The 27,024-nt window shown below is 46.7% G+C and overlaps 1 protein-coding gene across 3 annotated transcripts in view; it reads left to right on the top strand.

Annotated features, from left to right (window-relative positions):
* The window catches only part of dph1 (diphthamide biosynthesis 1), a 631,990-nt gene that overhangs the window by 152,787 nt on the left and 452,179 nt on the right, over positions 1–27,024 (top strand). The gene's annotated exons all lie outside the window — the stretch shown is intronic.

The following is a 27,024-nucleotide window of genomic DNA, read 5'->3' on the forward strand; positions in this document are numbered from 1 at the left end:
ATTTCTTCTCTGAGGGTCACTATGTTTGGAAGTCTCTATCCCAGCGAGCATTGGAGGCTGGGTTATTAAATATATTCGAGGCTGAGTTGGACAGATTTTTCATTGACAAGGGAGTCGAGTGTTACGGGGGTGCGGGCTGGAAAGCGGAGTTGAGAGGCCACAGTCAGATCAGCCATGATCTTACTAAATGGTGGAGCAGGCTGGAGGGGCCGAATGGCCTTCTCCTGTTCCTATTTCTTATGACTTTATGATCTGAAAGGCTGCAACTGGATGGATGCTGGGTGCTGTCAGGCCGGGAGTTGTGGCGGGGGGGTGGTGAGTGCTAAGAGGGCAGGCTCTGGGTATTACGAGGGTGGGCTCTGGGTGCTGTTAGGGTGAATGTTAGGAGGACACTGGGCCTGGTCCCATGGTTACTTTAACTGAATGAAGAATAAAAAAATTAAAACTACAATTTTACCTATGGGCTAGAATTTGAATTCAGTCAAACACTGGAAAGGATGTAAACCTTGTCTCTCTGGCAGCTGCAAGCCACCTACATGAAAGAGTTTGTGTTGCCTCAATCCAAGTCCTAATAGGCATGAGTACAGAGCACAAAATTGCCCATAACTCGGCACTAATTGACACTAAATTGGCCATCACGGTTAGAGGGACCTTAGGTACAGCTGGTGTGGGAAATGGAATGTCATTATGTTATGGAGTTTGAGAGCAGCAGGTTATCAACCATGTCCGGAGTGGGACCTAAGCTGTGACAAGCTCAGGATTTGATGACTCTTTGTGCGATTGTTTGATGCCCCTGAGGCTGATATCTTTGACTCTTTGGCAAACAACTGATCTTTGCTACAATATCCTCAATCATCTTAACCTTTGGTAAATGAGGTTGTGCCTCTTTTTTCATGACGACTTTTACCTCCTGCCAAGTGAGAGGACCTCACACACTTTGTAGGGAAACTCTGTGTTGATGGTCGAACTCAGTGCCCGGGTGTTGGCTCAGGGTTGGCTCCATGTCTCAGTAGGGAAGGAAGAAAAAAAACTTGCGTTTATGTAGCGCCTTTCACAACCCCAGGATGTCCTAAAGCACTTGACAGCCAATGAGGTGCTTTTGAAGCGTAGTCACTGTTGTAACACGGCCAAGTTGCACAGAGCAAGGTCTCACAAACAGCAGTGAGATAATGATCAGATAATCTGTTTTTATTCAGTGATGTTGGTTGAGAAATAAACATTGGCAGGAGACTGGGGAGAACTCCCCTGCCCTTCTTGAAATAGCGCCCTGAGAGCTTGTACATCTACCTGAGAGGGGCCTTGGTTTAGTGTCTCATTCAAAAGGCTGCACCACCGACTCCCTCAGTGCTGACCTGGGGGCCGTCAGCCTAAATTATATACCCAAGGCTCTGGTGTGCTCTCATGACCTCCTGACTCAGAGGGGAGTGTGCAACCCACTGTGATCTAGAAGGTGGTGGGATCATTTTGAATAACTAATGGTGTCACGATGTGTGATGGCATCTGCAATTTCTGACATGGCGAGTTCCTTGTTGACGAGTCTGGCTTGGGGATGGGATGTGTTCAAAGGAGAACGGACTCTAGTTTGACATGATGAAAAGGATATTCACTCTTGAGTGTAGTGTTCAATTCTTCAGCTGTTCTATGTTTGATTATGTGAGTCTGTTTACTATTGATGCTCACAGTGCTTGATTGGTTAAGCCTGGGTGTGAGGTCAGCGAAAAGTAAACAAACTAGAAGCTGCTGGAAACAAAGAGCTCTAAGAATGGAGCAGACTTTTTAAAAAAAAAACTCTTGTAAATGAAGTTCCTACACACACAGAAACCTGTGTGTCATCTCTGCACATCTCCGAGATATAAAATATACAACATCAGGCTCACTCTGTACTCTTCCAGATAGTATACTAAAGATGAGCATTTAACCAGTGTGTCATGGAGCTGGTGCCTTGGTGATGTATTGATATGTGGTGAACAGCATTTTGTTAATGAGAATCCTGGCTAAGGCAGGGGAAGAGTTAATGAAATGGGAAATTAGGATGACCTTTACATATTTTACAATAGTTCACACACTGTTTCCAGTGCTGCTGAGCTTTGTTCAAAACACAGAGAAATGTAGATTTATTTGGGTTACGTGTCTCTCCGTATGCCTGAATCTCTCTCTCTCTCTGTGACTCTGGCTGTTTACCCCTCTCTATTTCTTTCTTTCTGCCTACTTCCAGGTGTTTCACATTCTCTCTGGATGATTCTCTCTCTCCCCCTCTCTGGGCATTTCTTTCTCTCTCTCTTTCTCTCTCCGGACACATTTCTCTCTCTCTCTCCATCTGGGTGTTTCTGTCTCTCTCACTCTATAGGTGTTCCTCTCTCTGGACATTTCTCTTTGGGCATTTCTCTTTCTCTCTCTCTGGGTGTTTCTCTCTCTCTCTCTCTCTCTCTCTCTCGGCGTTTCTCTCTCTCTCTTTGTCTCTGGGCGTTCCTCTCTCTTTGTCCCTCTCTAGGCATTTTTCTCTCTCTCTGGGCATTTCTGTCTCTCTCCCTCTGGGAATTTCTCTCTCTTTATGGTCATTTCTCTCTCTCTATCTCTCTGGGTGTTTCTCTCTCTCCCTCTCTCTCTCTCTCTCTCCTCCTCCGGGCATTTCTCTCTTTCTCTCTGTCTGTCTCTCTGGGCATTTTTCTCTCTCTCTCTCTCTCCCTGAGCATTTCTCTCTTTCTCTGGGTGTTTCTCTTGCTTTATGGTCATTTCTCTCTCTCTCTCCCTCTCTGGGTGTTTCTCTCTCTCTGGGCGTTTCTCTCTCCATCTCCGGGCATTTCCCCCCCCCCCCCCCCCCTCTCTCTCTCTCTCTCTCTCTCTGGGTGTTTCTCCCTCTCTCTGTGGGCATTTCTATTTCTCTTTTTCTGGATGTTTCTCTCTCTCTCACTCTCTCTCTCTGCGTGTTTCTCTCCCCCTCTCTCTCCGTGGGCATTTCTCTTTCTCTCCCTCTCTGGGCATTTCTCTCTCTCTTTCTCTCTCTTTATGGGCATTTCTCGCTCTCTCTCTCTCTCTCTCTATCTGGGTGTTTTTATCTCTTTCTCTCTCTCTCTGAACGTTTCTGAACGTCTCTCTCCCTCTCACTCTCCATGGGCGTTTCTCTCTCTCACTCTCTTTCTGGGCGTTTCTCTCTCTCTCACTCTCTGGCCATTTCTCACCCTCTCTAGGTGTCTTTCTCAATGTCTCCCTCTCCCTTTATGTCTCTTCCTTTCTCAGTCTTTCTAGGTCTCTGTCTTAACCCTCTGTATGTCTCTCTCTGTCTCTTATTTGTGCGTCTTGGTTGGGGTCAAACCTAGCACAAAGGAAGATGGTTGTGATTGTCGGAGATCAATCATCTCAGCTCCAGGACATCACTGCAGGAGTTCCTCAGGGTAGTGTCCTGGGCCCAACCATCTTCAACTGCTTCATCAGTGACCTTCCTTCCATCATAAGGTCAGAAGTAGGGATGTTTGCTGATGATTGCACAATGTTCAGCACCATTCGCAACTCCTCAGATACTGAAGTTTTGTCCATGTCCAAATGCAGCAAAACCTGGACAATATCCAGGCTTGGGCTGACAAGTGGCAAGTAACATTCACAGCACTCAAGTGTCAGGCACCGACCATCTCCAACAAGAGAGAATCCAACCATCGCCCTTGACGTTCAATGGCATTACCATCACTGAATCCCCCACTATCAACATCCTGGAGGTTACCATTGACCAGAAACTGAACTAGCAATATAAATACTGTGGCTACAAGAGCAGGTCAGAGGCTAGGAATCCTGTGACAAGTAACTCTCTTCCTGAATCTCCAAAGCCTGTCCACCATCTACAAGGCACAAGTCAGGAATGTGATGGCATATTCTCCACTTGCCTGGAGCAGCTCCCACAACACTCGAGAAGCTCTGCACCATCCAGGACAAAGCAGTCCGCTTGATTGGCACCCCTTCCACAAACATCCACTCCCTCCACCACCGTGCACAGTAGCAGCAGTGTGTGTACCATCAACAAGATGCACTGCAGGAATTCACCAAGGCTCCTTAGACAGCACCTTCCAAACCCACGACTTCTACCACCTAGAAGGACAAGGGCAGCAGATACATGGGAAGTTCCCCTCCAAGCCACTCACCATCCTGATATGGACTGCAGCGGTTCAAGAAGGTAGCTCACCACCACCTTCTCAAGGGCAACTAGGGATGGGCAGTAATTGCTGGCCTAGCCGGTGACGCCCACATCCAATAAAATGAATAACAATTGTCTCTCCATCTCTGCATATCTCTTTAGAGCAATATGGTTTTACAGCACGGAAGGAGACCCTTTGGCCCATTGTGTCTGCGTCGGTCATCAAGCCCCTATCTACTCTAATCCCATTTTCCAGCACTTGGCCCGTAGCCCTGTATGCTATGGTGTTTCAAGTGTTCATCTAAATACTACTTAAATGTTGTGAGGGTTCCCACCTCTACCACCCTTTCAGGCAGTGAGTTCCAGATACCCCCCACCCTCTAGGTAAAAATTGTTTCCTCACATCCCCTCTAAACCTCCTGCCCCTTACCTTAAATCTATGCCCCCTGGTTATTGACCCCTCCACTAAGGGGAAAAGTTTCTACTTATCTACCCTATCTATACCCCTCATAATTTTGTACAGCTCAATCAGGTCCCCCCTCAGCCTTCTCTGCTCTAAGGAAAACAACCCCAGCCCATCTAGTCTTTCTTCATAGCTGAAACTCTCCAGCCCAGGCAACATCCTGGTGAATCTCCTCTGCACCCTCTCCAGTGCAATCACATTCTTCCTATGGTGTGGTGACCAGAACTGCACACAGTACTCCAGTTGTGGCCTAACTAATGCTTTATACAGCTCCATCATAACCTCCCTGCTCATGTATTCCATGCCTCGACTAATAATGGCAAGTATCCCATATGCCTTCTTAACCACTTTATCTACCTGTCCTGCTGCCTTCAGGGGTCTATGGACATGTACACCAAGGCCCCTCTGATCCTCTGTACTGCCTAGGGTCCTACCGTTCATCGTGTACTCTCTTGCCTTGTTAGTCCTCCCAAAATGCATCACCTCACACTTTTCAGGATTAAATTCCATTTGCCACTGTTCTGCCCATCTGACCAGCCCATCTATATCATCCTGTGGTCTAAAGTTTTCCTCCTCATTATTTACGACGCCACCAATTTTCGTGTCATCTGCGAACTTTCTGATCACAGCTCCTACATTCATGTCTAAATCATTAATGTACGCTACAAACAGCAAGGGTCCCAGCAATGATCCCTGCAGTACACCACTGGGCACAGGCTTCCCGTCTCAAAAACAGCCTTCGACCATCACCCTCTGCCTCCTGCCACTAAGCTGATTTTGGATCCAATTTGCAAATTGCCCTGGAGTCCATGGACTCTTAACTTCTTGACCAGTCTCCCATGCGAGACCTTGTCAAAAGCCTTGCTGTATTCCATGTAGACTACATTGTTATGGCGCAGCCAATAGTAAAAGCTGAGTTTTTAAAATCCCAAATGGAAACTTGAAACAATTGCTATAACTTGTTTTGCAATTTGTATAAATTTCGAGATGCGTGCCTTGAATTCAGTAGTAATAAGACCACCAAGTCTTATAGGTTTTTATAAAACTAGATTAAACATTTATTAATAAGAGAAATGATTTCAAACACATACATAGATCTACAAATTACTACAATGATAACTTCTAAATCCCCTAATCAATCTAACTCCCAGTTGCACTTTCGTTAAGGCAACAGTAAGACACATAGATTTTAAAAGACCCAGGCATGGTGACACACAATACCCTGAACCAGTCAAATTCAAAGTGAGTTTTCTTACCTTTAGTTCTTTGAAAATAGCAGCTTGAAGCATAGATGCTGAAGGCTTTTCACACTTGTTAGATCTTAAAAATGCCTACTCTTACACATAGCCTTCGCTCCTTTATACACATTTTCCTCTCTGAATGCAAATTCCCATTGTTTCACCATTTCTTTGGACTTTACCTTCTTGATCATAAAAATCTCTCATAGTACTAAGTTTTACCAGTAATCTTTGGGAAAAAATGAACACACTGTTTCTTAGCTTCACCTGGCTAGGTGACACATTTCACCCACCTTTGAAAACAATCTAGTCTGTTTTATTTTAAAATGCAAATGTCCTTTTACCCCTTACATTATAAACTTCCCCCATGTTTACATCGAAGCCTTCAGACCAGCTGCCTTTAGTCCAATTAGGTCTCCCTCTCTCACTCACGCACACACAGCCATATACAGACACAGATATCACTATTTTACAATAAACTCCAATAACACTATGAGAATTTTTATATTGCCCTGACAAACATCAACTGCACTATCCTCATCTACACACCTAGCCACCTCCTTGAAAAATTCAATCAAATTTGTTAGACGTGATCTCCCCTGACAAAGCCATGCCGACTATCCTTGATTAACCCTTGCCTCTCCAAGTAGAGATTAATTCTGTCCCTCAGAATTTCTTTCAAAAGTTTCCCTACCACTGATGTTAGACTCACTGGCCTATGGTGCCCTGGTTTATCGCTACCACCCTTCTTGAATAATGGTACCACATTAGCTGTCCTCCAGTCCTCAGGCACCTCTCCTGTGGCCAGAGAGGATTCTCTATGTTTGTCTCTTTGTCTATCTCCCTTTGTTTCTGTGTGTGTGCCTCTCTCCGTCTGTGTCTCTGTTTATATGTATCCCTATTTTAGAATTGTTCTAATTTTCTCTTCTCCTCTCTGCCAGTGGATGTGCCATAAACTTTCTCGCCTTGTTTCGCTGCTCACCGCCTCATTATGAATTCAGTTTGTGGGGACAAGTGAAGCTGTTGACAATTAATAAATCTCAAATGACTGGATACAATGGTCGTTGGGGGAGCGGATTTTAACGTTGTAATTCAATAGAGGGATGAAGTCCGAAACCAGCAAACTGCAGTTCAACTGGCCTGTGAGCTCAAGATTAAATTACAGCTTTTAACTTTCCACAGTGTCTGATATAAAGCACAAACTGAGAAGAGAGAGGCTTCAGATATGAAACTTGCTCACTTGGACCATCCTGATTTCACTACTGAGAGGATGGAGCGGAACAGGGAAGCACAGAAAGAGGGCCCTTGAAAGTTGGGGATGGGGCGGGCGTGAGGGTGGGTGGGTTGTGGGCTGGCAGCCTTGTTTGCCAGTGATGTGACTGATTGCAGCCAGCCTCTCTTGGACCAGTAGGAATGGGGAGGAGAATGTTAGCTTGAACTGACTGAGGCAGAGATGATGCTTTAAATAAAACCTTGAGTTAGATCTAGCTGATCGACATATTGTCACGAGCAACCTCTGATTAGTGAGAATGTTTTCCTAGTTGTTTCATCTGAGGTGGGGAGGTGGGAGGAGAGAACATCTTAGATAAGATCTTCCCTGACGTTCTTCTGCGTGTGTGTGCACACAGTAACCTATTTATATAGCAACTTCAACATAGTAAAACGTCCCAGGGCACTTCATAGGATCGTTACCAAGCAAAATTTAACACTGAGCCACATATGATGATATTAGTCAGATGAGCAAAAGCCTGGTCAAAGAGAGGTTTTAAGGAGCATGTTAAAGGAGGACAGTAAGGTACAGACACATTCACACTCACACACTTACACTCTCTCCCACACACACGCACTCGCATATGTATACACGTGCACTCACACGCACAGACTCATGCACTCACACTCACCCAGTGTCGCACATTCACACACAGTCTCACTCTGTCACACTGATACACGCACTGACACACACACATGCACACTCTTTCTCACAAGTATGCACATGCAATCACACACTCTATCTCTCTCACACGCACATGCACATGGGCACGCACACGGGCATGCAAGGGCACGCTCATGTACTTGTGGGCACAAACACACACACTGCAATACACACAACTTCACATATGTACACACACCCCTACCACCAGGAATCAATCACGAGAGGGACATTAACTGAGTTTTCCTCCCTGCCCCAGCCCAGGTGCACCAAGACAAACAGTAACACCGACTGCAAAGGGAGGTTTAATCTGATCGCTGCCTGATGTGTTTGACTCGGTCCCATGCTGGTTGCTACATTTCCTGGACTGGATCATTGCTGGGGTGAATGGGGGCCTTGATTATCCAGCAGAGCACAGGTGCACAGGCGGTGCACGGAGACCACAGGCGCACTAAAACCACCGACAGTGGCAGAGAGGGCAAAGTACCCTGACCCAAGCACCCTCCATTCAGCACAAGGCCAACTCGCCCAACCACATGTCCTTCCATTCCCGGAGAGAGCATCTCAACAGCAAGGCCTTTCCTCTAGAGTCCACGGACTGGCGTGACAGGAAAATGGCCGACCAGGACAGACATTAACTCATCTTGTCACACTCATGCAGCATTTATAAATAAATCTTTTATTGAGGGCTTACCCCGGCTCTCTCAGCTCAACAAAAAACACAAGAGTTGCAATAAAATATTCAATTGCTGCCTATCTGGCTCTTTCCCCCCTTTGATCTCGGCAAACTATCATGCCTTGGCGATGCTGAGCGCTTATTAAAACAGCACTTTTTACTGCCACTCGATGCAGCACAGTTACTTACTGGGTGAGCCTGTCAGTTTAGATAAATAACGGGCCCAGGAACCCAAAGCAAACCTTCAGTAGCTCCGTGTTATGCTACCAATTATTTATATAAACTGACAGGTGGATGTGCCATAGCAGGTACTTCATTCAGGCGCAGAATGACTTGTCAGAAAAAGACTAAAGAAATATAGAATTCACTCCACATACGTGAATGGAGTGTTGAGCACAATAGCAGATGTCATGCATTCTCTCCAAGTGTAGGTACAGTTTCCCACCTTATCCTCATCTCCCCCTCCCTCCCTCCATCTCCCCCTCCCTCCCTCTCCCCTCCCTCCTTCCATCTCCCCCTCCCTCCCTCCATCTCACCCTCCCTCCCTCCATCTCGCCCTCCCTACTTCCCTCTCCCCATCCCTCCTTCTCTCCCTTCCCTCCCTTCCTCTCTCCCCTCCCTCCCTCTCTCCGCTCCCTTGCTCTTCCCCTCCCTCCTCCATCTCCCCTCCCTCATCTACCCCCTCACTCCCTCCATCTCCCCCTCCCTCCCTCCATCTCCCCCTTCCTCCCTCCCTCATCTAACCCCCTCCCTCCCTCATCTAACCCTCTCCCTCCCTCATCTCCTCCTCCCTCTCTCCCTAATCTACCTCCTCCCCCCCCTTCCATCATGTTTCCCCCTCACCTCCCTCATCATCTCGGCTGTGTTCTGGGACCGCTGTATGTTGTATAATGTGAGATTGCCACCCACATGTTGCTGTATTGCGTCAGTGCCTGGGTTCCTTTCCTTTCTCTTCTTGTGCCTCACATATCTAGGTTGTTCCTGCTTCCGGACAGCTCCCAGAGGAGTGCTCTTTTCCATAGGGGTGGGGGGAATCCACAGCATGGAGTGGGACCACATTCGACTCTGGACCGACATTACATTTGTACATTCACACGTACACACACTTGTCTAGGGCATATGTGCACCATGGTTTGTGAGCATCGTATGTGCACACATGTGTGTCCACTGTGTGTACATACATACTGTCTTGTTTACTGTATGTGCACCTAGTGTTCTCGTGTTTGCGCAGACCTTGAGTTCTGCATGTATCCACAGCCTTTAGTGCTTCTGAATATTATTGCCCCACCCCAAACTAACATAGAGACAAACATACACACTTACCAGGGTTGCATGAGGATCACGAGTGAGGTGCTGACTTTATTAATAAATGTTATTGAAGCGGATTGACATAGCTCTTTCAAATGGTGTCTAAATGTCAGTTGTAACAAGTCGAAGAAATGGCCACATAATGGCCTTGGAAAATGAATTTGGCTTTTAGAAAAAGAAGCACTCTACATCCATTTCTCCATCTAAAATATGCTCCGTTTTTCAACTTCGCAACTAGTGGAGCATTTCCTGTCTTTTTTGCTCTTCCTTTCTCTGCTATCGTTTTACTCCCTTGTGGTAAAGTGAGGTACCCTGTCCCTTTAAGAGAATTCAAGCGTACTGATCATGTGACAGCACAGACAAGTCACCGTGCAGCACGGGCAACTGGGAACTGTAAGTCTAGTCCTGGAGGTTTCTGAGTGAGCACGTGTGATCTGGTGCTCTGCCCTATGTCTCAATAAAACCATCACTGTTTTTTTCTTACATCAGTCTCTCCCCATTATCGATTGCAAGCAGCAATTGATGAGAACATTGGAAGGCGGGCAGTTAAGAGATCGGTTGGCCACCGAACTCATTTACCCAAGACATAAAACCTCTCGTTGGTCGATGCCCGTTCTTTTCTGCTCTCTTCCTTCTCACTCGGTTTTATTCTCTTTTTTTCCTTTCTCTCTCTCTCTCTCTCCCTCCCTCCCCCTTTGACATCTTTTTTTCTCTCGTTGCCATTTTTAATTCCATGAGCAAAGATCAGGGAAGATCAGAGGAGCTCAAGCTCTAGTCCAGGGAGGATCAAGTGGTAAACCCAGAAGGAGCATTGGATTAAGCCCAGGCTGCAGGCCCAGAGGACAGAATGTTTCTGCTGATGAAAAGTGCGTTTAGAATCAGAATGAGGAAGAATTTTATCAAAGGACTGAGAAATAACTGGAATTGTTTGCCAGGCACCAGAGGAACACCACAGAGCTCAGAGGTGTTCAAGGATGCAACTGGTTGGAATGGCTTGGGTTCAAGAGGGATGGGTTTTAATGGCAGAGCTGTGGTCTTAAGAGGAGTGAGCCAGTGAGGGAGGGTCCTGTATTCAAAGGGTGGGCTCTTGAGGAGAGATGGCAGGATGGGAATGGGCCAGTGAGGGAGGGTCCTGTATTCAAAGGGTGGGCTCTTGAGGAGAGATTGGCAGGAGGGGAGTGGGCCAGTGAGGGAGGGTCCTGCATTCAAAGGGTGGGCTCTTGAGGAAAGATTGGCAGGAGGGGAATGGGCCAGTGAGGGAGGGTCCTGTAATAGAGCACTGGGCTCCTAAGGAAGAAGCCCATGATACATGGATTGAGCTCTGAAGGTTGAATTAAGAGTGCAAGAGTGAAGGGTGTCAGCAGGAAAATGAATGTGCTTAAAGGTTGGGAAGTTTATTTAATCTAATTGAGTCAGTAACTATGGGTCTTCAATTTAAAATAGTCATTCAGAGGTTAGGAGAAGTGACTTTATGCAGGGTTGTTAGAGCGTGGAATGTATTACCCACAGGGAGCAATTGAAACAGAGACCATTACATTATATATATATATATATATATGAAAAAGAATTAGATTCTTGAATATAGGTTTGCAGTTACTAAAGCTATTATGGATATTGGTGCACAATCACACATTTTATGGCTCTATTGTAAAGGTGTGTTTATTTTTTTATATATATAAAGATATATTGTTTTTATTCTTCTATGAGATGCAGGTGTTACTGGCAAGACCAGCATTTGGTGCCCATCCTTAATTGCCCTTGAGCTGACTGACTTGCCAGGGCATTTCAGAGGGCAGTTAATGTCCTAAAGGACATTAGTGAACTAGGTGGGTTTTTACAACAATCGGTGATAGTTTCATGGTTACTGTTACTGAGCCTAGCTTTAGACCAGCTACCATGGTGGGATTTGAACCTGTATCCCCAGAGCATTAGCCTGGGTGCCTGGGTTACTAGTCCAGGGACATTACCACGACACTACTGTCTCCCCCTCTGTTATGAGGGAATTCTGTGATAAAGGGCAGATGTATGTTTAGGGCCTATTGAACCTTTTGAAGGTGAATCTGGATAAACAGTTGAAGTAGATGATGAGTTAGGGCAAAGGGACGAGGACAGGGCAGTGGCATTTCCTTTGGATTGTTCTAGCAATGGGCAGACATCGACAGGTTAGGCTGAATTGCCGCCTCTTGTGGTTTAATGGAAAAAGCCAAAGAATTTTTTCTGGTTTTGTCCATTTCTGCATTTCATTTTGACTAAGGTGAAATAAATCAGCTGAAAAAAAAACTACATGAGCTGTGAATAATATTTCAAATTAGGCAGAATCTTTCAGCACAGAAACCGGCTTTTTGGCCCTTGGGTCCAGCCTGTGTGTGCAGAGGGCAGCCAGTTGAAAGTTAACGTTTCTGTCACGTTTTTCAGCTTGTGGCCGGGGCTCACTCCAGGCCAGCCCAAGGAGGTCTTCACTGTAACAGAAGATCTCCTGCGGTTGGCTGCTCATGATGATGGAAGATTCCCTCCAAGTTTCAGGCTCCCGGTTTAACCCCTTCCCTCCTCTGCCCCTGCTGAACGAAGACCGCGAGGAGGGGGCTGGAGCGCTGCAAGGACTGCAAAGTGCTTGATTCAGGCCTTGCGAAGGGGAAAATGAAAAGGTCAAGGTTCATCTAGCTCAGCCCCTGGGGTGCCTTACAGCCAATGAAGGGCTTTCAAACTGCAGCCGCCCAATCCACCCTCGTAACTGTGGTCTCTCATCCCTGGAACCATTCTTGTAAATCTTTTCAACCGCCCCTCCAGTGCCTTCACGCCCTTTAAACTTTCAAAATGTGAAGGGTAACTGATGGGGTGGATATTTCCGCTACTTAGGGAGATGAGGGCTAGAGACTCAGCCTAAAATTGGAGCCAGACCTTTCAGGAGTGAAATGGGAACACTTCTACGTGCAAAGGTAGTAAAAGTGATCTGTTATAGCAACGTTGGTTGAGAGATAAATATTGGCCAGGTCACAGGGGAGAACTCTGGTCTCTTCCTCAAAATTTCGGCCACAGGATCTTTTACGTATGCCTGTGAAGGCAGACAGGACCTTGATTTAACATGTATGAAAGTTGGCACCTTTGATGACAGTGCAGCACTCCTGGGGTGGGAGTGCCACGAGCCAAGCTCTTGTGCTCAGGTCTGTGAAGTGAGATGCAAACGCACAACCTTTTTGACTTCAAGGTGAGGGTGCTACCCACTGACCCACCGATAAAGGCAAAGAGTTCTTTTTCTCATTCTATCGATGTACCAAGTCCTTTGGGGTTTGAACCCCAGGATAACCAGGCCCTCTCCTTGCCAACAGCCAATCCTGTAAACCTCTCTTCCAATGCCCTTTAGACATCTTTAGACAGGCCTGACAGCATTACAAGCTAAGGTTATTTTTTCCTGGAAAACATGTGCAGCCTTTGGTGGTGTGGGAGTTGTGATATTATAGTTGTCATGGTTGCTGGGAGTTGGACACTTAGCTCTTGTCATAAATCTATAGGTGGCTACGCTTGAGATAGGCGGTGAGAAGAGCAGAGAGCACTCTAATATGAAGCTCGCTCTGTAACTGTAACATCCTGATGATTTGCAGGTGAAATTATACCCCTGAGACATCAGTTCAGCAATTGGGAAAAAAAATAAAGGTTTTTCTGTTGTCCTCATAGAATTCCACCCACCCACCCCTCCTCCCCCTCCCCACTCCTTTTTCATCTCTAGCGTTTGGCCCATCACCCGTGACCAAGAAAATGCCACTTTGGTGAATTGCGTACCATAAGCAATTAGGAGCAGGAGGAGGCCATTCGGCCCACCAAGCCTGCTCAGCCATTCAATAAGATCATGGCTGATCTTCTATCTCAACACCACTTTCCTGCTCTGTCTCCATATCCCCCGATTCTCCTAGTGACCAAAAATCTATCAATCTCCATCTTGAATATACCCAATGACTGAGTACCTACGACCCTCGGAGGCAGAGAATTCCAAAGATTTGCAACCCTTTGAGTGAAGAAATATCCCCTCAACTCATTTCTAAATGGCTGACTCCTTGGCCTGAGACTATAAACCCTAGTTCTAGACTCTCCAGGCAGGGAGAAACAGCCTCTCAGCATCTACCCTGCCAAACCCTCTAAGAATTTTATGTTTCAATGCGATCACTTTTCATTCTTCTAAATGCCAGGGAATAATGGCCCATTAGACTCGATCTCTCCTCACAGGGCAACTCCCTCATCCCAGGAATCAGTCTAGTAAATGTTTGCCGTACTCCTTCAAAGTAGTGCCTTCATCCATCCACCCTGGCCTGACCATTGGAGTTGTTACAGCACAGGCGGAGGCCATTCGGCCCATCGAGTCCTTGCTCTCTGTAGAGCAAGCCAGTCAGTCCCACTCCACCCGGTTTGTGGGAGTTATATTCCACCCCACCCCCTCAACCCCACCATCAATTCTCAGTTAGCACCACCCTGCAGGGCTGGGACTCTGACTCTGTCTGAGATGAAGGGGAGTGGAATCTGCACTATGCCCTGTATATAGTGTTGCCAACTCTGGTTTGATGCATTTCTGGAGGAGCCGTCACATCCCCCCTCCACGCATTTCCCTCTTCCGGCCCCCGCCAACACGTCCCCTGCCTCCACACATCCCCCGCCTCCAAATCTCCAACATCTTTATGCTAATTAAAGAAAGCATTGAAAACAAACAAAAGACCAGGTTTTTTAATAACATTTCTTCTGGATTGCTCACAGCAGTGTCCGGAGATTAATGCTGGGGGATGAGCAACAAACGCTGGCCTTGCCAGCGAGACACCCACATCCCATGAAAGAATATAATTAGGAAAAAAAATGTTTCAGTCTTGGACGCTCCAGGGCAATCCTGGAGGGTTGACAACCCCAATTCCCTACCACCCTCTCTGACGATGGAGCGCGCGGCACAGCTTCAGAGGAAGTTTGATTTTCTGACTGGAGAGAGAGGAAATAAAAAACACCCCTTGATGTTGTCAGGAATTGTTTGCATCAGGAGTTTATATTCCCATTAATAATATTGATTTGAAAGTCTGCAGTCCAGTAGCCGATTATACTTCAAACTATATCTCATTAAGGAGAGTGACCTCTGCAAAGCAAAGCAAGGTGAGGAAGGTTTAAACATCAAAGGGAATCTGTTACGCTTTGCATTGCTGCTCACTTCAGCCCCACTGGGCAAATTGATGGGTGGATCAGTGGGGGTCAACCCTGCTGAAGGCTACAGTAGAAATGAGTGGGCTTGTTCGAGCTTGCAATGGGAGAAAAAAAAAACATTTAAATACAGAGCCTTTCACCATCTCTGGCGTCCCAAGAAGCTTCACAGCCAACGGAGCTCTTTTACTGAAGTGTAGTCACTGTAGAAAACACAGCCGTCAATGTTGGTCGAAGGAGAAATTTTGGTTGGCTCGTGGGGAACAACCTCCCAACTCCACTTCAAAATAGTGCCACGGGATCCCTTCCACCCACCCGAGAGGGCAGGAGGGGGCCTTGGTTTAACATCGCGCCTGGAAGACGGCATCTCTGGCAGTGCGGCACTCCCTCAGTATCACACTGGGAGTGTCAGCCTTGATTTTGTGCTCGAGTCTGTGGCTTGGGAAATGAATCCACCACCTTCTGGCTCAGGACGAGAGTGCTGCCCACTGAGCCACGGCTGGCACCAAACTCAGGCTCACATTAAACGTGGCATTTACTTGGCATGAGCTCGTGATTACAGGAGCATACTGGCAATTTCTTGGTCAGCATGTATGCTTGCTGGGGACTGTGCTTTTGTTGCCTTATGATTTTTCCTTTCAATCAGCTCTCCTCCTTTCTGAATCCAGCGAATATTGTCCTCCCGTTTACAGGGGAAGGGTTGAGGCTCCAGTGAATTCACACCACAGCCAGAAGTAGCCTTTTGGAAGATTGGGAGGTGGTTGCTGGGAAAGCAGGGCATGGAGTGAGGGTTCCAGCTTCTGTTGAACTTGCAGTGTCGAACTTGGAGGCGACAGTATCTACAATGCTGCGTGAAACTTTATCTGACCCCTTAATCAGCCAGTTGTCCTCACACATAGACAGCCAAGCACTCTTCCAATCTATCCTTCTGTAACAACTGAGTGACGGCGACAGTGATTCACGGAGAAGCCAGTGAGGAGGTTTAATTAGAGCTCTTTAAAGTTGTGAAGAGTTCCGATGAGGTAAATAGATGAGAGTTCATTTTCCCCCTGTTGGTCATCAATGATGAGATGGCATCAATTTGAAACCGTCTCTCAGAGTGAGGAAGAATTCCTTTGCCTTGATGCTTGTTGAAACTTCGAGAGCTTTGCCACAAGGAGTCGTTGAGCCAGAGAGCAATTAATCTTCTGTGGCAAAAATTTGCATGAATATTCAAAGTAGCAGACAATACAGAGGCACAGCAGGAGAACGTGGAAGTGGGATCAGTTTCGGAGTGTTCTAGAAAAGAGTTGGAACAAATGCAAATTACCTCTGTTGCTGCTATGAACCTTGGTGGCTTGAATACATCTTTCAGGTGTGTCACTAAAGCTGTCCTTTCTGACGGAGGTGGTTTTGGGAAGGAATTACCTAGGCCACAAGTAACTTGTGATAGTTGGTATAGTTTGGTTAAAACTTTGCTTACACTATTTACGAAGGATCATTGTAAGCACATAGTGTTCAGGAGATGGACTATTCTGTTTCTCACTCCCTCTTAGAGCCTCTCAGTCATCTGATTACTGATGTCACAATTACATCATTAATATCGTCATGTTCTCATTAACATAATCACTAACCCATTACTCTACATCTCCCCCCAAGTATAATGTGAGAACTATCAAATTCTTTTTGTTGGACTCTTTACAAAATTACTTACATTCCTGCCTTCTGCTCCCTCCCACCCCCCACATCCATAGGATCACAGGTTGAGCCTGTTAGGTGCCTGGAGAATTCTCGATGATCTTGTCTTGAGTGTCCTCCATTGGGGTTGTTGGGGTACAGCTGGTTCCTGGACCTGGATGGCGTTTCTGGGGGAGTTGTCGGTACAGGCCACGTATTCAGAGTTGTCATGGAAACTGGAAGGATTGGCTCGGTGTGGTGTCCAGGGGAATCACAGCCTTTCTGTTCCACCATAAAATTCCGAGTGGTACGACCACGGCTTCTGGGTTTGGTGTATGACCGTACCTTGCATCTGATGGTCCCTGATCTAGACCTTCTGTCCTGGTGCTAGTGTGGGCGGCGTTCGAGCCCTATTTTGGCAGTTATACCTCTCTGAGTGTTTACTCATAGCGTCTCACTCCAGCATGGTCTAGGGGAGTGACATTGGGTCTGAGTTGGCTTTGGCGTGAAGGGAGCTGTGTTTTCAGCCTTCTGCCCATCAATAATCCGGCCGGTGAATAGCCAGTTGTCAGTGGCCTGGCTCTGTAGTTGAGCAAAACGAGCTCCATGTCCTTGTTCTTCTTCTTTAGCACTTCTATGGTTTTAACCCCACGTTCTGTGTCACCATTTGCCCGTGGATGGTGTGGCGAACTGGTAACGTGGTGAAAGCTGTATTCTGTAACGAATAGCTGAATATGGTCATTCGCAAGCTGTGGTCCATTGTCTGACACTCCCTCACCTGGGATGCCATGGCTAGAGAAGGTGTGCATGAGGGCTTTTACCACCACTCCTGCAGCCGTGGTATACAGCCTGCTGGCTTCCACCCAACGAGAGTAATAATTGATGATTAGAAGGTGGACCTCTATGCCAAACTGGAAGAGATCCATGCCAAGCCTTTGCCAGGGCTTGGAGGGAGATGACAAAGGCAACAGCGGTTCGCTTGGTTCTTGGCTGTTAGCGGCGCAGATATGGCATGTGGAAATAAACGATTTGATAGCTTCCGATATTCCCAGCCACCATGCTGAACATTGTGCCCGAGCTCAACGTTTAGCAGCACCCAAATGACCAGCATGAAGTTTGTGGAGAATGCCCTCCCTCACCACCTGTGGGATTAGGAGCCTTTCATTAGAGACAAGGAGGTTGCCGACAATCGTGCGATGCCTTTGCACGTAGTGTTTTCTTAACGCCTGATTGCTTGGGACATACTCAGGCCAATCTTCACGACAATATGTTCGGACCTGGCTGCGTCCTGCAACCTTCAACTAGGCATTCCTGATCTCCCGGAGTCCGCTTCCAGAGGCTGGTAGGATGCCTGTAATCGAGGAGGAGTACGTTTTCACCTCTGAGACTAGTGTCGATTGATGTTCCGTGGCTTGGTCGGCTGCCGCTCTGGACAACGCGTCTGCTGTAATCCGACTTCTGCCTGGCACACACTCCATGGTTTAGTCGAATCGCATGAGCCTTAGCTGGAAGCGCTGTATCCTTAGTGGCATCTTGACGATCTCCTAAGTGTTGAGAAGAGTGACCCGAGTTTTATGGTCCGCCTCTAACCTAACCTGCAATCTCATTAAATATTTGGAGAACTTTTCACAGGCCCACGCCCCTGCCAGTGCCTCCTTTTCAGTTGTTGCTTGCCGCTCAGATTAACAGATCGTTTCTGTTGTAAACTGGCTTTCTGCTGCCGTCCTGCTGGGTCTGCATTAGAGCTGCCCCAAGCCCCGGCGCTGAAAGCAAGTGCCTCGGAGGAGACGAGCAGCTCCTTAACCTTGAGAAAGGCATTCTTCTGCTCAACTCCCCAATACCACTGCTGACCGTTCCTCAGCAGGTCTCTTTGGGGGTTCATTGGTGACGGACACGTGTGGGATAAATTTCCCCACCTGGTTGACCATGCCTAAAAATCACTGGATGCCCGCAATACTCTTGGGATGAGGGAACTCTGTAATCGCCCTGGTCTTGTCGGGGATCTACTGTCACCCCTTTCTGATGGCCGGTGTGACGTAAAAATCAAATGGCGGTCTTACCGAATTGACATTCATCATTCACGGTAAGGCCAGCTTGTTGAAGCATCTTTAAAATCTCCCGGGCCCTATGGCCATGTTCCTCCTTAGTAGCGCCATGGATGAGCAAATCATCTGTGTGACAAATGACAGAGCCTTTGCCTTCCTGGATGTTGGACGTGGTACGTTGAAAGATTTCTGGTGCAGAGGGTATGTCGAAAGGAAGACAATTGAAGTAAAAAGGGCAAAAGAGAGTAATAAATGTAGCTAACAACCCTGATTCTTGGTCAAAGGGGATCTCCCAAAACCCACTGTTGGCATCCAGCTTTGTCAAAAGGACACTTTTTGACAACTTCGCCAAACTGTCAATGGTGGACATACAGTGGACCTTCCTTTGGACAGCTTTATTTGACTGTGTCAGGCGGACACAGAGCCTGGTAGGTTTGGGGACAGTAACTAACCCAGAGCACCACTTGGTAGGCACTTCTTGATGCAGCATCTTGCCAAGTTGTTCTTTGGCCTTTTATTTTGAAAAAATATATCTGAAAGAGCATTACAAAACATTTTAAAATGGCCATCACAATAAGTACAATAATATTCAAGTTTTCCACATAGATCATGTCACGCCCTGAGGTGCTTCAATATAATCAAGGAACATTACAGACATTTCAACATGGTCATTACAGACAGTCAGACAGTGCAATGGTATTTAAGTTGTCTGCATAGATCATGTTGCACTCTGAGGTGCATCAATAAAATTGTGATACATGTAATATTCACTGCACACATTCAATGTGCGTCATACAGCCCGAGGGGTCTCTACAATTCCCAGCCCCTCGGTGCAGTATGACAGAAAGATCTTAGACAACGATCTTTCCCCATTGCGCCTTTGTGGCGGCTGCCCCAAGCTTTAGTCAGTCCCTCAGCACGTAGTCCTGGACCTTGGAATGTGCCTCTACAATCAGCGGGTGTGGCACTCTACTGGGGGTTGGCGTCTGGGAGTAGAGTGATAGGATGCTCACTTTTGAGTTTTCCCAGACCCCTGGGAATTCACTCCTAAAAACGGCTCTACTGTCTATTCGTGTTTCCTCTTAGACCCTTTGTACGAGACCAAGGCCTGGACACACTGCCCTGCTGAGTAGGGAGGGTTGCTGATTCTATAGAATATAAAGTGTTTCCTTAATTACTTTGCCTTTATATTTAGGGTGTGTAGTGACCTGACCCTTTGCCTTAAGGCCTGTGCCTCCTGGTTAGCTGGATATCCACATTATTAAGCTAGTGCAGTTTGTCCGATAAGACCATGACTGTGGTCCCTGTGTCCAGCTTAAATTCCGTTCCTTATCCTTTGACATCCAGCTCTACAGACCAGAGCTGCTTGGTCGGATCTTTTACTTTCCCAGGAAGTCTCCGTGCTGACTCTCCCTCATAGCTACTGATGACACAGTTACATCATTAATATCATTATGGCCTTATTAACATATTTATTAACCCATTACCCTACAGAGGTAACAGATCCCATGGTGCTATTAAGAAGAAGAGTTAGGGGAGTGGCGTGGCCAGAATTTATCCCAAACCCAAACAGATTATCTGGCCATTATCACATTGCTGTGTGTGGGAGCTTGCTGTGTGCAAATTGGCTGCCACATTTCCAACATTACAACAGTGACTGCACCTCAAAAAGTACTTAAGTGGCTTTTAAAGCGTTTTGGCGTGTCCTGAGGTGATGAAAGTTGATATAGAAATGTAAGTTTTTTTGTTTGCATGTACTGATTAGCATAGTCCGTCATCCATTAGTGTAAGAGTCCAAGAAAGGATAAAATAGGTGAGGGTAGAGGCTCGATTCTATAAGGATGTGATTCTCAACAATCCTGATAGTTAATTTGACCAGTTCTTCCTCTTCCAATCCTATCCTTTCTGTTTAGTTCATTCCCTCTGTGGCTCTAGACAGTGTGCGTTGTGTTGTGTGGCTGAAGGCAATGTGCTGTACCTGAGAGACGTGAGGGTCAGTACCACTTGAGTATGTTCCATCTGGGGGCCGGTGAACAGTTTGAATGTTTAACAGGTCTCATGGGGAGGAGGTGGGGGAGGCGGGGAGCAGACTTGAAAGTGTCACTTTTCTGAGGGAAGAATATTCAGGCTTCTGAGCCACGTGTGTCGTTCTCAGCCCCCTATCTGCTCAATCTCGTTAGGCCTTGGGGGAGAGGAGGGTGAACAAGAGGGAGAAGAGGATAAAAACAACATACGCCATCTCTCTGTTTTGGAGCAACAAAAAAGATTGATTTGCAGTCGGTGGAGGCTTAAAAATAGCTCTGAAAATTCTCTTTGTTGGCAGGATTTGGAAAACTGAATTTTTTTTCTCTGCAGGGAGTTTTGAGATGGTTTCACCCGATTTTGTTTTTTTTAGCAGTGGGCCTTGACACACTTCCAGTGTAATAATGTCCCTTTTCTGTAAGGGTCAATTATTTTTGCTGTTTAATTCTCTGGGAATCTTGCCCCAAGGAGCATCTTGCTCCCACACCCATGTGGTCAGCCATTAATGCATGAGTGGGAGGCTCAGAGGGCAGATCTTCCCAGTGACGAAGTGGCTGGACAGTGTTCAGCACCTCCCCAGGGCACAGGTCCGAGATCAGGATGTCCGCAGGTAATGAATTGTGGACGAGGCCCAGAATCCTGTGTCAAACTCCATTTCTCTTCTTCCTGTGAATTAAAAATCTTGCTTCCTCTCAGCCATTTAAATTCCTGTTGTCATGATTTTGTGTCACACCATATCCTTTGGTGCACATGTCTGATAGCAAACAACAGCAACTTGCATTCATGTAGCACCTTTGACATAGTAAACATATCCCAAGGTGCTTCATAGGTGCGTTAGCGAAAGAGCTGGTCCTTCACTATTCTCTGATTCCAAAAAATTTGACGCCAAGCCACATCAGGAGATATTAGGACAGGTGACCAAAAACGTGGTTCAAAGAGGTAGGTTTTAAGGAGCACCTTAAAGGAGGAGAGAGCGATAGAAAGGCAGATTGGTTTGGAAAGGGAATTCCAGGGTTTAGGGTCTCGGTAGCAGAAGGCATGGCCGTCAATGGTGGGGTGATAAAAAACTGGGGTTGCCCAAGAGGCCGATATTAGAGGGAGCACAGAGATCTCAGAGGGTTGGAGGACCGGAGGGGGGAATTGATTTTTAAATTCTCATCCTTGTTTTCAAGGCATTGCCAAACTGGTAGCCAGTGTAGATCAATAAGCATAGTGGAAGTGATGGGTGAATGAGAGTGTGGGTTTTGGAGCCGGTTTAGGATGAACTCAAGATTATGGAGGGTGGAAGATGGGAGTTGTCCAGGAGAACTTATATAAACATGCAATTCTGTAATTAGAGAGTTAAGCTATTAAATAACTGACAGTTGTTTCTGATAGTTCCGTTGCCATCTTGGCTTTTTTTTGGTGTGATTTTTCTGCCATCTCTCCTTTTCCTTTCCTTCTCTCCTCTCTCTATCTAACCCACCTCCTCCCAATCTCCTCACCTCCAGCCTACAGTTGCCAACTCATGCTGGACATATTCCTGGAGATGTCATCACATGACCTTCTGCCTCCAGCCGCCCTGCCCCAATTCTTCCCCCCCATTGGTTTGCTGGCGCCCGTCTCCATGGTGCACAACCTTCCCTCACCATTTGGAAAGCCAGTACACACTCGATGGATAATTCTTAACGTTCAGCCAACCCCTTCCCCACCAGGCCAATACACTTAGAGCTAATAAACAAAGATGCGGAAACAATAATTTGTTTAACAAAAAATTGTAGTTTTTTTTTCAATGTGCCCTATAAATGGAGGGGCATGCGTTTCACTTAATTCAGGATAGGGCAATGCAAGAAGCCCTCAGCAGATCAGGCAGTGTCTGAGCAGAGGGAGATGGAGTTAATGTTTCAGGGGCACATAATTATTTTGCCACCTGGGCGGGGGGGGCGGGTAGATGAGGCAGCCAAGGTGTCCATTGACAAATTGTCAACCTTTTTCCTTCACTGGCCATGGCAGAGGCTAGAAGGAACGAGGGGAGGTCGCCCTAAGAACTGTATAAAAACACTAGTTGGACCGCGGCTAACGTACTGCATTGTACTGGCACCGCAGGAAGGATGCGATCGCCCTAGAGAGAGTACAGAGACTTTCAAGAATACTGTCAGGAATGGAGAATTTTAGCTATGAGGAAATATTCGACAGGTGGGGCTTGTTCTCTATGGAACCGGGGAGATTTAATTGAGGTGGACAAAATGATGAGGGGCTTTAGATAGAGAGGTCCCTTAGCAGAGAGGTCGATAACCAGGGAGCATGGATTTAAAGTGATTAGTAGAAGAATTAGAGGGGAGTTGAAATTTTTTTACCCAGGTGGTGATGGGGGTCTCGCACCCTGCTGCTCCAAACGGTGGTAGAGGCGAAAAGCCTCATTTGTCTCGAAAAATTGTACTTGAGGTGCCATAACCTACAGGGCTACAGACTAAAAGTGCACACAAAAGCAGAATAATGTCAACGTTGGGAAACCTGAAATAAAAACAGAAAATGCTGGAAAAGCTCAACAGGTCTGGCAGCATCTGTGGAGAGAGAAACCGAGTTAACGTTTCGAGTCTTCAGAGACGGCTCCTCAGAGCTAAAAGTGCAGTTAGGCTGAGTGGCTGTTTTCTCAACTGGCCCAGGCATGATGGGCTGAATGGTCTCCTGTGCTGTAAATATTCTATTCTATACGCTACGATTTTTTTTTTCTCCTGGATTGCTCGCAGCAGTGATTCATCTTCAATTCCTGAAGACGCGAGGCCAGTCCTACAGGAGGACACAAGGTGAGAGAGCCCATCTAGGACTCCGGAGGAGTTCATAGGGAGGAACAGGGCTAGGGAGGGATTTAAACCTAGGGATAAGAAATTTAAATTGGGCGTTTTGAAGGCTGAGGTACTCCCCTGAGCCCTCCTCCTCCAATTCCCCTCCTTTCCCTTCCCCACTTCATTCGAAGCATGGGCTAGGGTTTTTTTTTTGGCATCCCTAAGCCTAAAGCATTGGCAGTGGCAACGGGAGAATCAATTTCTTCCCCTTATTCTTGGCTGCGGCTCTGATATACTTTGGCCCACGACTGCAAACATTTCCCAAATTACAGCACGCGATAGAATGAGCCACTGCCTATTGACGTGGTGGCATTCACTAGGGAGGACCTCCACTAACTCCATGCAGCAGATAATTTAGAAATAATATCTGTCAAACCCGGCCGAATAATGAATTGAGTGAGTTTTGAAATTTTAATCTAGAAACTGTTTTTCTAAATTATGAGTTGCAGGCCTTGAATAATTTATCGTCTCAAATATTATTAATATTCATGCAGTTTAGAGATGTTGGGAGATATGTTCGTAGATGCAGGGGAGAGTGTAGTTCTGTTGTGCTTCACTTCAGCTGAAATACTGAGTTTATTCTTAAATTATTGCGCGAGTTCTCCTTGATGATGACCTACGGAAGGAAGGACTTGCATTTATATAGCATTCATCACAACCCCAGGATGTCCCAAAGTGCTTAATTACTTTTGAAGTATAACCACTGTTTTAATCTAGCGAAATGTGGCAGCCAGTTTGTGCACAGCAAGATTCCACAAGCAGCAATGAGATAAATGGGAGTTTGGGGGTGAAGGAGAGGGGCAGTTTTGTATATCTGGAGGAGCTTACTTATAGGGAGGGACGAGGCGAGTGAGGCATTTAAACACCGGGATAAGAATTTTAAATCGGTGGTTTCCAAGGCTGCAGGATGTATGTTTGGTGTGACTCATTGCGGTTTCAGTCCTGTGGCAGGGCATGGATCTGATTGGAGAGATTGAAATGTGGAGTTGCGGGAACAGGAGGCGACAGGGTCAAAGGGAGGTTAGAAATGGGGCGTTGGTTTGCATGGACTGAGGGGCGTCAAGAGTGTTATTTTGGAGGAAGAGTGATGCTGGTTCTGAAACGTTGTGGAGTAAGGCAGCAAGGGGACAAGGCTGGGGAAGTGGGTGAGTGGGAACAGCGCCAAGGCTGCCAAATGGTGGGTAACTTTTCCACCCCCTGGGTGCTGCAGGGATTTTAACATTCCCATCCTATTTTCAAATCCCTCCATAGCCTCATCCCTCCCTCCCTCCCTCCCTCTACAATCTCCTCCAGCCCCACAACCCTCCAAGATCTCTGCGCCCTAATTCTAGCCTCTTGCACATCCCCAGTTATTGTCGCTGCACCATTGATGCCAGTGCCTCCAGCTGCCTGGGCCCCAATGTTAACTGGATCCAAGTCAGGTGGTGAAGTATAAAGCATGACATAGGTCCTTTTCTTGATGGTAGGTTTATTCACAGAATGCAGCATTGCATATCTCTGCCTCCTACCTGCCAACCAACCCAGTGTCCCCTTTTATACTCATTTGAGTGCAACGATTAAACAAATGAACAAATTAACTAATTCACAGCCCCTTAAACTCTTTCGAGTTATCAACAGTCACAGATTGCAACTCTTTTCGAGTACAATCACAGTTCTTGGTTTCCGGGAGTGGGACATGAACCCACAACCCTCTGATTCAAAGGCGAGGGTGCTATGAACTGAGCCACAGCTGACACCTCCCTCCACAGCCCCTTAAAGGGGCACTCAGTCCTTATTTATATGAGCTCAAGATACTTAATCAGTTAATACCCTCCAGCTGTTTGTCCTCAACATCACATTAACACCCGAGCTCTGGAATTTTCTCTCTAAACCTCTCTGCCTCTCTCCTCCTGCTTTAAGACGCTCCTTAAAACCTACCTCTTTGATCAGGCTTTTGGTCACCGGTCCTAATATCTCCTTATGTGATTTGGGTGTCGAATTTTGTAAATGCTCCAGTGAAGCACATTTGGGTATGTTTTACAATGCTAAAGGTGCTACAGAAGTGCCAGCTGTTCTTGTGAGCCTTGGACAAGATGAGCACAGAAAAGGAAATGTTGGAGGAATGTAAAAGAAACTCATTTAAATTGACGTGCTTTCATGTAGATATGCAGGCAGCAGCTAGAGTGAAGAACACTGTCACTGTGCCCTTTATTCTGTTAAGATGCACCATATGGAGTATTAGCTGCTCCTTATTTTTCAAGGCAACACTGGAGAAGAAAAATGAGTATTTATAGATTGCTGTGTGTGTGTAAGCACAGCTACTGCAGCAACAAACAAGTGGACAAAAGCCTTTGACAGCGGTCTCCTCCACTGAATCCCTTGCAGAAGTAAGTGTGTAGGATGTACTTCACCCATTTCATAGAAAATCCTGCTAGGGGGTGGGAGAGGAGAGGTTTTTTTTATTTTTGCACAGCGAGTTGTCTGACCTGGACTGCCTTGCCTGAAACGGCAGTGGACGCAGATTCAACAGTAGCTCGGATAAAGAATTGTGGAATGGCTGCTGCCCAGAAGGAGGCCTTTCAGCCCGTCGTCTCTGTGCCGGCCCTCTGCAAGAACAACACGGCTCGTCCCGATCCCCTTTCCCTTTCCCTGTAGCCCTGCAAACCTTTTCTCTTTGGCTGTTTATCCAATTCCCTTTTGAAAGCCACGATCGAATCTGCCTCCACCACGCACTCAGGCAGCGCATTCCCAGATCCGACCCACTCTCCGGGTGAGAGGTTTTATTCTCGTGTTGCTGTTCTTCAAGGGGAAATTTTTTTTTTACAGGGCTATGGGGAAAGAGAGGGGATAATTGCACAGCTTTCTTAGAGAGCTGGCTTGAAGGATACAGAAAAATAGGAGTTGGCCATTCAGCCCCTTGAACCTGACCTGTCCTTTGGTTAGATCATGCCTCATCTGTATCAAAACTCCTCGGTTCCACGTCCCTCAATACCCAGGTCTAACAAAAATCTATCAAGGGGCTGAACGGCTGCCTCTGTGGTGTACGATTCCATGACTGGATCAGATTTTGTTTCACAAGTGTTTTTCGCCTTGTCTTATTTATACCCTGCCTGTTTGCCAGTGCCTCCCTAAGCAGCTCCTGCTCTGTAACCAAGGGCCACCTGTCAGGCAGCTTACCCACCCCAGGCCATTGTCATCAGCCCCAAACCCCTGGCTGACCAAGGCCAGCCCGTTCTCTACCCAGATAAAGAACATTCCCTTCCACTATCTCGGCAGTTCTGAGTAACGGGCCTATTACTCTGCTGACAGCAGGGTTTCTGTTGAAGTGTGATGGCGGGTGGAATATTTTCACATTCCCACTAGCGACGTGAATTCAAACAGGGTAATTCAGGAGAAACGTCTTCCCTTCCAGAGAACAACAACAACTTATATTTATATAGTGCCTTTATTTAACAAGGAGCTGCACAGGAGCTTTACAAAACAAAGTCTGACACTCGGCCGCACGAGGAAATATTAGGTCGGGTGACCAAAAGCTTCGTCAAAGAGGCAGGTTTTAAGGCAACGCCTTAAAGGAGGAGTGAGAAGTAGTGAGG

Source organism: Cetorhinus maximus, chromosome 9, assembly GCF_964194155.1.
Source record: "Cetorhinus maximus chromosome 9, sCetMax3.hap1.1, whole genome shotgun sequence".
Taxonomy (NCBI): Eukaryota; Metazoa; Chordata; class Chondrichthyes; order Lamniformes; family Cetorhinidae; genus Cetorhinus; species Cetorhinus maximus.